We start from the raw sequence: 8,585 nt of genomic DNA, 5'->3' as shown, positions 1-8,585 counted from the left end.
TCTATGATGAGATACCCCCATCCCACTGACTGCCCAGGGGAGTGTGAGGAGGCATCTATGTGGGGTAACCCTCCCTCCCCGCATAGGGAGGTAAGGATGCCAATTTTGCTTGGACGTATTCCTGGAGGTTTCATCACATAAGCTAATCTTTAATTAAAAATTAATCTTTCAATTCTTGGAGACTCCAGGACAATCCTGGAGGCTTGGCAACCCTAGTGGGAGGGGGCAGCTATGCGGTAACCTCCCCCCCCCTTATGTAGGGAGGTAGGAAGAGGCATCTGCGTGTGCTGTCCCGCACCTGTGCAGGGAGAGGGCTTCGGCGTGTGATACTATCTCGCGCCACATAGAGTTCAGCAGGGAATTGAGAGAGAGAAGGAACACACGTGAGTCCACGGAATGCTCTAGCCGTCTCAAGCGTTTGCTGTCTCCTGTCACCTAATTGGCCTTCCTGTAAACCTTTGACCTCTCACCCCCCTTTTTACTCCAATCGCCTCACTCCTTTCATGGACGGGGGAGGTGGAGGGTGTGAGCTGTGGGGGATGGAATTCTCAGAGCACGAGTACGCTGCCTGCGTTGGGCGGGCCTATTGTTGTGGGCGGAGGGCTCGGGGCGGTGCTCTATTTGCGTAGGGCCGGCCTCGCAGGGGGAAGGGAGGGCAGGAGGCTGTCCCGGGCCCAGGTGAATGGAGGAACCTGACAGCTGGGGGGAGTGAGGCGGCGGCGGGGAAATGGCGGCGGGAGCAGCACAATGAGACGCGGCCTGTAGCGGGGAAGCTCTGGGCTGGGTCCAGTCCGGAAGGTAGGAGGCGGCCCTGGCATGCGCCCTCGTCGACGGCTTCATGGCGGGCTCGGGGCCCCAGCACCGGGGATGGGCAGCTTCTGCCGGGCGAGTGGTCACGGCCCGCTCCGGACATGTGCGCGGCTCAGCCCCCTTCCCCAGTCCTTGGCGCCCGGCTGAGACTCCCTTCTCTCCCGCCGGCTGCAACGCATGGTCCACCTGCCGGAGCCGCGCAGGGCCCCCGGCATAGCCCCCCGCCTGGCACTGCCTACCCCGGGCCCAGCCATCCCCCTTGCCGCCGTGGCCCCGGCTCAGTGGCGCCCACGGCGAAGGGTCTCTGACGGGGGCCTGCGTCCCAGCCCTTCTCGCTGGCTTTGTCTTCTCTCGCCCGAAGGCCAGCAGCACTTGGGGCCTGCTGGGGCGTGTGCGCTCGGCTCCTGGGCCCCGTCCCGGACACCGCTGCCCGCTCAGACAACAGGCCTGTGGCTCCCGGGAGCTGTTTCCCCACCGCTACTCAGGGACCGTCTGCTAAAGGGGCCCTTGTTCTGGGTATGAGTTGCGGGCGGAGGAGGGAAGTAGTTATAACTTAAAACTCGCCAAGAGTAATATTTTAAGGATCTTTATTATCTTTCGCTTCCTTCGCCACCTCCCCCAGTTGAAACGGCGGGGGCGGGGGGGGGGGGGGGCTGTATGCTGTAAATATACAGTGATAACATTGAAAGATCCTCTTCCAAAACCTGTCTGTAACATATTACAAAGTGAAAGTAGTGCCATTAAAGCGTTTGGATATTCTAGTGCCATATGCTATAGAAAGGTCTACAGTAGGGGGGAAAAAAAGTGGGTCATGTATTGATATAACCTGAAACAAACTCAGACGCTTCTTTGTGTATTGGTTTTCTTCCAGAGGTAACAGGCCTTCTTCGGTAGAAGGTATCTTGTTGATTAGGTATCAGGGGGTAGTCGTGTTAGTCTGTATCCACAAAAACAACAAGGAGTCCGATGGCCCCTTAAAGATTAACAGATTTATTTGGGCATAAACTTTTGTGGGTAAAAAAAAACCTCTTTTTCAGATGCAAGATTAGGTTGATTAGGTTAACTTTAATATTAGTAGTTATGGCTGTTCATTTTTTTAAACATCAAATGATTGTTTAAGCCCAGTGACAATGCATTCCATTAGTGGGTGAGAAAGTTCCTGGCAATTTAGTTTACAAATCTAGGCACCTCTTCTCCCTCCCCCCCCCCCCCCCCCACAAAAGTGAAAAAAACCTTGACCTATATCTTTAGTCAGCCAGTCAGTATATGTTTAGTAATGCTCATCCTCCCTCTTCTGAACCATTGTCCTGTGTCTTGTTTTTCTCTGCTAGATTGTTAAATTCATTGGGACAATGAACATGTCTTTTATATTTGTGAAGTGCTATGTACAGAAGTAGTGTTACATACATATTTTTAATAATGGGTCTTTTTTGATGGTTTGATGTAGGCACATATAGGAACTGAGTATATTTTCAAATAAAACAGGAGTACTTGTGGCACCTTAGAGACTAACAAATTTATTAGAGCATAAGCTTTCGTGGACTACAGCCCACTTCTTCGGATGCATACGAAGAAGTGGGCTGTAGTCCACGAAAGCTTATGCTCTAATAAATTTGTTAGTCTCTAAAGGTGCCACAAGTACTCCTGTTCTTTTTGCGGATACAGACTAACACGGCTGCTACTCTGAAACCTATTTTAAAATACTTTTCTAGAGGGAAGGACTTTCTACACTGGTCACATCTGTGGGGTCACAATCTGTAGTACTTAATGAAAAATATGAAAATGTTCCTCTTTAGTCCTAAGTAGCTCACCCAGTAAAAAGTTGTGATTTTTCCCCCTGTTCCTTCACTTTTAATTCATAGAGATAATGGTGCTCAAAACTATTAGATTGCACTAATGAGAGAGTTCCCCATTCAAATATTCTAGGCACTGAGCCTGGAGTTCAAAATTTTATATCCATATTTCTGCTCACTTCATAGCCTTTATTATTGAGTAAGGCCTTATATCCTGCTCAAGAGGTCTGTAAAATATCATTCCTTCCCATTTTACAGATAGCTAACTTGAGGTCATTTCCAGCAGAGCTGAGGGTAGAGCATGAGCCTTACCAATTCATCCACACTCTTTCATTATGTGTTTATCAAATTAATGTTCCTATTTCTCACTAAATGCCATGCTAACCACAGGAGAAAGTAAATCAGGAATGTTTGTCTATTCTTTTTCTTAGTATAAGAACAATAGGACAACTGGAGAGACTGAGAGATTGAAAGTTAAAAATGATAAATGGAAATACTTTTTCACACAATGTGTGATTAGCCTGTAGGTCTAACTGCATGATATAGTTGAGAGCAAGAGCTTAAGAGGATTAAAAAAAATTATACAGCTATATGGATAACTAGTTATTGTAAATATGAAGAGTATAGGCAAGAGTTTTGGGAAGAATATAAACCCTCATGCATAATCTAATCTCTGACTGTTCGGAATAACTACCTATTAGTTATTTTTTTCTTGGTTGTTTTCTTGGTCTTTTGTATCTTCATCTAAAGTATCTGGTACTGGCCACTGTTAGTGACAGAATACTAGAATAGATGGACCACTGGTCTGATCTAGTATGATGGATCCTTTATTCCACTCCCAGAACCAGAGGGTCATAATCTCCAAAATTCTGCTGCTATTTGAGAAATATTGTGTCACTTACTGATAATGTGTCCCGTCTCCTTCTCGTGCTTAGTTCATGTAGAACAGAGTTGCTCAACCTTTTTCAGATTACCACCCCTTTTTTGAAGTAAAAAACATTCACAATCCTCTTACATTTTTTACTCTTATTTTATGTAAGTGCATCAATTTTTAACAAGCCTATTTAATTTGTGTTTGTCTTTCAAGAGGATGAAAGAGAACACTTGAGCTTGAAGGGTAAGGGTATGTGTGAATGGGGAAATGATATTTTCTTTGGTTTAGATTGTAATAAAATTTCTAACACTTTATAACTCCCCTAGGAGTCATGACAAACTGGATGAGAGAGGCTGACATAGGGGTAGAGTACTACTTTAGCTCAAAAGATAGAGGCTTGTGGTGGGAATCTGAAGGTCTAGTATTCAAATGGTGCTGGTGACTTATGCGGGAAGAGCCTTATGGTTGTACATGATGAAATTTCTAGTTTCAGTTTTCTGTTTAAAAGATGGTTAGTTTACACAATGTAAAACTGTTTTTTGTTACTCATTTATAGAGCAGCACACTAGAAAACTCAGGTGTTCCACAGTTTGGTCAGTTGTCACACATTTTCAGGTTTGAAGGGTTAGCAGGTATGCCCAGGATCATCTCTTGCTGCTTTTGCTCTTTACTACAGATTGCATCAGTTTAGTGAAATTGATCTGATTTTGTAAGGGTATGTCTACACTACAAAATCATGCCCACTTAAGTTATGTCAACATACAGCCACTGCAGTAATTAAATTGTTTTTGCATGTCCACACTACACTCCTTGTACTGGCAGTGCACATACTTACCAGGAGTGCTTGCACTGATTTAACTGTCATTGTGGGACAGCTTATGAAAGGTGGTAACAGTCGATGTAAGCAATGCAGTGTCTGCACTGACTCTGCATCGACCTAACTATGATGATCTAAGCACTACACCTCTCACAGAGGTGGAGTTAAGTTGGCATAGTGGGCAAGTTACATTGGCAGGAGCAACATTTTAGTGTAGATGCTTACTGAGTTAGATCAATGTAAGCTGCTAAGTTTCATATTGCTGATACTCTTGGGGTAGAGGAGCTGTAACATAAGCCTCAAGAAGGTTGCTTTCGTTGATGCGCCTGCTTATGTTCAGGAACAGCAGTGACAACAAACATGTCTTTTTGCTAGTGTGCAGGAAAGAGGCAGAAAAATAGTAATATCGCTTCTTAGGTTGTCTGCAACAATCTTGTTGTGTGGAGACTAGATTATGTGTTGCTTTCTTCCAACTCATCCTGACTCAGTGTGTCCTTGGCCAATTCACTTAACTTCTCTGCACTTCTGTTTCTCTTATGTAATATGAGAATAATTGTTACCTCACAATATAGGGATAGAGGAGCATTTTTAAAGATGTGACCATAACATGTTCTCATGTGTGTGGGGTGTTTTTTTTTTTTTGTGTGTGTGTGTAAACTCTATTATAAACTTTTCTGGGCTTGGGTTTGTTTAGAGCAGGGGTCGGCAACCTTTCAGAAGTGGTGTGCCGAGTCTTCATTTATTCACTCTAATTTAAGGTTTTGCGTGCCAATAATACATTTTAATGTTTTTAGAAGGTCTCTTTCTATAAGTCTATAATATATAACTAAACTATTGTTGTATGTAAAGTAAATAAGGTTTTTTAAATGTTTAAGAAGCTTCATTTAAAATTAAATTAAAATGCAGAGCTCCCCAGACCAGTGGCCAGGACCCAAGCAGTGTGAGTGCCACTGAAAATCAGCTCGCTTGCCACCTTCGGCACACGTGCCAGAGGTTGCCTACCCCTGGTTTAGTGGATAGGCTGCTGACCTGGGGACTATCCCTAGCTCTGTCACTGAACTGCTGTGTGACCTTGGGAAGTTACCTAGCATCTGTGCACCTATTTTTCCTTCTTTCCTTTGTATATCCTTTCAATTTATATTGTTAGCTCTTTGGAGCAGGGATTGTCTTTTACTGTGATTGTACGTTGTCTAGATGATAATGCCTGTAGATATAAATGTAATACAAATTGGTAGTAAAACATGTTACTTGGGAATTTTCTTAGGCAACAGGCCCTTAAAAATGTTAGTTTGAAATTTGTGTGTGCCATGTAGTTAAAAGTATGATCACTAATCGAGGATGCTTGGTGTGGGTTTTTTTAATTTATGGGGATAGCAATAAGTGTGGTTATCTCCAAGATTTTAAAAACAATGGTGCTATCTGAGTTGCATACATGGATGCAAGAGGGAGATGCAAAGGTTCCCTACAGCAGATTTTTTTAAGAAGTGGCTTCTACCATTTTTATTGCTTTATACTGTGTAAAGAGGGCCTGAAAAGTTCTTTCTAAAAAGGGAAAAAATTAGAAGTATTTGGATTACTAAAATTGGTCTTGCCACTGTTGCTGGAGTACTTCTTGGTTGTCTCAGAGCAGGTGTATTGTGAGCCGTCTTGATTGAAGTGGCAGGGATGTACAATTTTTGGCTAGGACTTCCTTTCTTCAGAATGTTCATTATTAACTGGTGTTAAACAGGTGTTAACAAAACCAAATTATTTTTAACAGCCATTCTAAAAATTCCTTCCTTTTTCAGTTGCTCAGCTTTCACTCTCCTAATTCATATATTATAATATCATTAGTTCTCCAGTCACCATGGGCTTCCGGATTGGGCCACCTGAATCTTTTGTTTAAGACAAAAACATCTTTCAGATTTTATAAATTGTAGAGAAGCAAAAAAGCACAGTGAACTTTGCAGGTTACCTTCAAAGCGCTTAAATTTTAGTTGAGGTAGGTCCCCCTAATCCACTCTTCACAGGAGTAAGACATCAAGGACAATTCACCCTTTGAAAGTTAAAATTACCACTTGCTGTTAATATATCTTAAATTTGGATCAGTTCAATTCACAAGGCTGGATCAAGGTATTTTAAATCCTAGGATTATGCTTTGAATAAATAAATAAATTCAATTAGACAGAATTGAAAGTAGTTGGGAAGCCATCAGAAGATGCTCAGTATGGTGGAATTTCTCTTGAACAGTGGTAACTAGAGCATTTAATCAGGAATTTTCCTACTGGGATCTTTTGGGGAAAAAGCGTGAGCTGTAACAGATGACAAAATTTTGGAGGAGCAGGTGTTTTTTTGGAAGATTATAGGCGCTCTAGGCCTGTACTTTACCTTGAAGTAGTTCATTGAAAGGAACTGGGAGAATGCCAAAAAGGTTTATGAGCTTCATTGGTCTTGGAAAGACATGCAGTCAGGTCCCAAAGGACAAGTAATTTTCTCTGTGGCTTACTTCACATAGTTAGTGCTTTATTTGTGTAGGACCTGAGATGTGAAACCTGTGTCTTGGTTAATAATGAGTGCTCTGGCAAAACTGCAGTCTGTTCAGGACTGCATTTTACTTATGCAGAATGGAAGGGGAGTTCCAGTAAGGAAAGTAATGGTTTCAGTAATTCTGTTTACAGACAGCCTGATTGCCTTTATCTCAGTGGATAAGGGCCTACAAGGAATTACTGGATAGCATTTAGTGTATGTTGTGGCTGGGACAGGCAGCAGGTGTTTTTTTCTGGCAGGGTTTCAAGCAATATGTCTAACTATTTTAAAAATGGAAGTTGATTCCCAAGAATATTTATAATTTCTAAAAATGTCCATCAGTCCATTCTCTCCCTGCTGCCCACCACCACTAATGTTCTCCCCTACTAAACTCAATCACTCTCTCCCTGAATAATCAATAAGGGACTTGCTTCTGGAACTCTACATTTATTGCCATTAGAGCAAGACCATTAACACAAGACAGCAGGACAGAAGATAAGTTAGTGTGTGTTTCTCTGTAACAGTCAAAAGCCTGTTATCCAAATCTCTCTCTCAAGCTAAGTAGCTTCATGTTCCATGATATATAAAATACCCTCTTTCCTTTATTCAATTAATTCTATATCCCACACTCCTCCCTTTCTCTCACTTTCCATTTAGATACTTAGCTTGTTTTTTGTAAAGAGAGATGCTTGATTAGGATAGCTGGTGCAGTCATCTTGAGCTGCTTATGTCACAAAAATTGGCTAGGTAAAGCCATGATTTGGACCAAAGTAAGTATTCTGAAGATTTTCTGTCTAATATATCATCTGGGAAGAAGCAACTAGATTGAACAAACTAGTGTATTTGGCTATCTAATGAAAGATTTCAGCAGCTTCATAAGCAAAAAGCTAGCTACTGTAAAATCTAATAACAAAGGTTTAAATTTGGAAACTCCCACGTCTAAGCTTTTGGTTACTCAAAGCAAGTCTGGAAAGGAGTAGTAACAGAGCAGGGTGGATAAAAATCATGATTTAAAAAAAATTTTTTAAACGTACATGTTGCTAGTGTTTATACTTTCCATTTTGAAGTCTTAAATTGCTAAAGTGGATATTTTGTACTTGTTTCTCTAGTTTCCTAATTGTTATATGTAAAATCTAAAATTATACTATCTTTTTTTCTAAGAAGTTTCTCATTTAACAGGATGATCTATGGAAAGATTAAGATCTCATTAATATCCTGACCATGAGAATAACACAAAATTGATTAGCAAATAGTCTGCACTATATTTACCAGTAGCACCATCTTCTGACACACTGAATTTCCACAAATCAAGAAAGCTGAACAGCTTCAACCTTGTTGTATTCCTCTACCAGGCTTTATCATTTGAAATTAATGGGACTTATGCTCCAAAGTCACTTAAGTGCTTTTGACAGTGTCAGCCTTAGGTGCCTAAGTATGGGCTTTGGAATCTAATTTTAGATTTCAGTGTTTGAAAATTTTGGCCTGTGTACAAAAAAGTTCACAGTAACTTTGTTAGTGTACTGAAAGTCTAAATAACTTTTCATTGTTAATGCTGCAGCAGTTTTGTTTTGAAATGACAAAGATTTAATGTCACTAAGAAATTTTTAATAAAAATGCAGCTTTAGTGCCTGATGCACATAGCATGCTTATCTTTAAGCATATGAGTAGTCCCATTGACTTCAATGGCACTAGTCATGTGAGTTAAGCTATGTACTTGCTTCTGGCCTGGTCTACACTACAAACTTAGACTTAACCTGGCTTATGTCAACCTATCTAATAATATGTG

The 8,585-nt window shown here is 41.5% G+C and overlaps 1 protein-coding gene across 18 annotated transcripts in view; it reads left to right on the top strand.

Moving 5' to 3' along the window:
* Positions 1-568: 568 nt before the first annotated feature.
* Positions 569-8,585, top strand: part of DICER1 (dicer 1, ribonuclease III) — a 98,640-nt gene continuing 90,623 nt past the window's right edge. For 4 of the 18 annotated variants that reach the window (XM_065593542.1, XM_065593544.1, XM_065593541.1 and 1 more), the window contains exon 1: positions 623-678. The gene's annotated coding sequence lies outside the window, so the exon portion shown is untranslated. Of the gene's footprint in view, positions 799-1,302; positions 1,327-8,585 lie in introns of those variants that run through there. The other 14 variants (XR_006176507.2, XM_042858675.2, XM_005307506.4 and 11 more) reach the window with 9 other exon arrangements.

This window comes from Chrysemys picta, chromosome 4 (assembly GCF_011386835.1).
Source record: "Chrysemys picta bellii isolate R12L10 chromosome 4, ASM1138683v2, whole genome shotgun sequence".
NCBI lineage: Eukaryota > Metazoa > Chordata > Testudines > Emydidae > Chrysemys > Chrysemys picta.
This window is presented reverse-complemented; position numbering and strand designations above follow the sequence as displayed.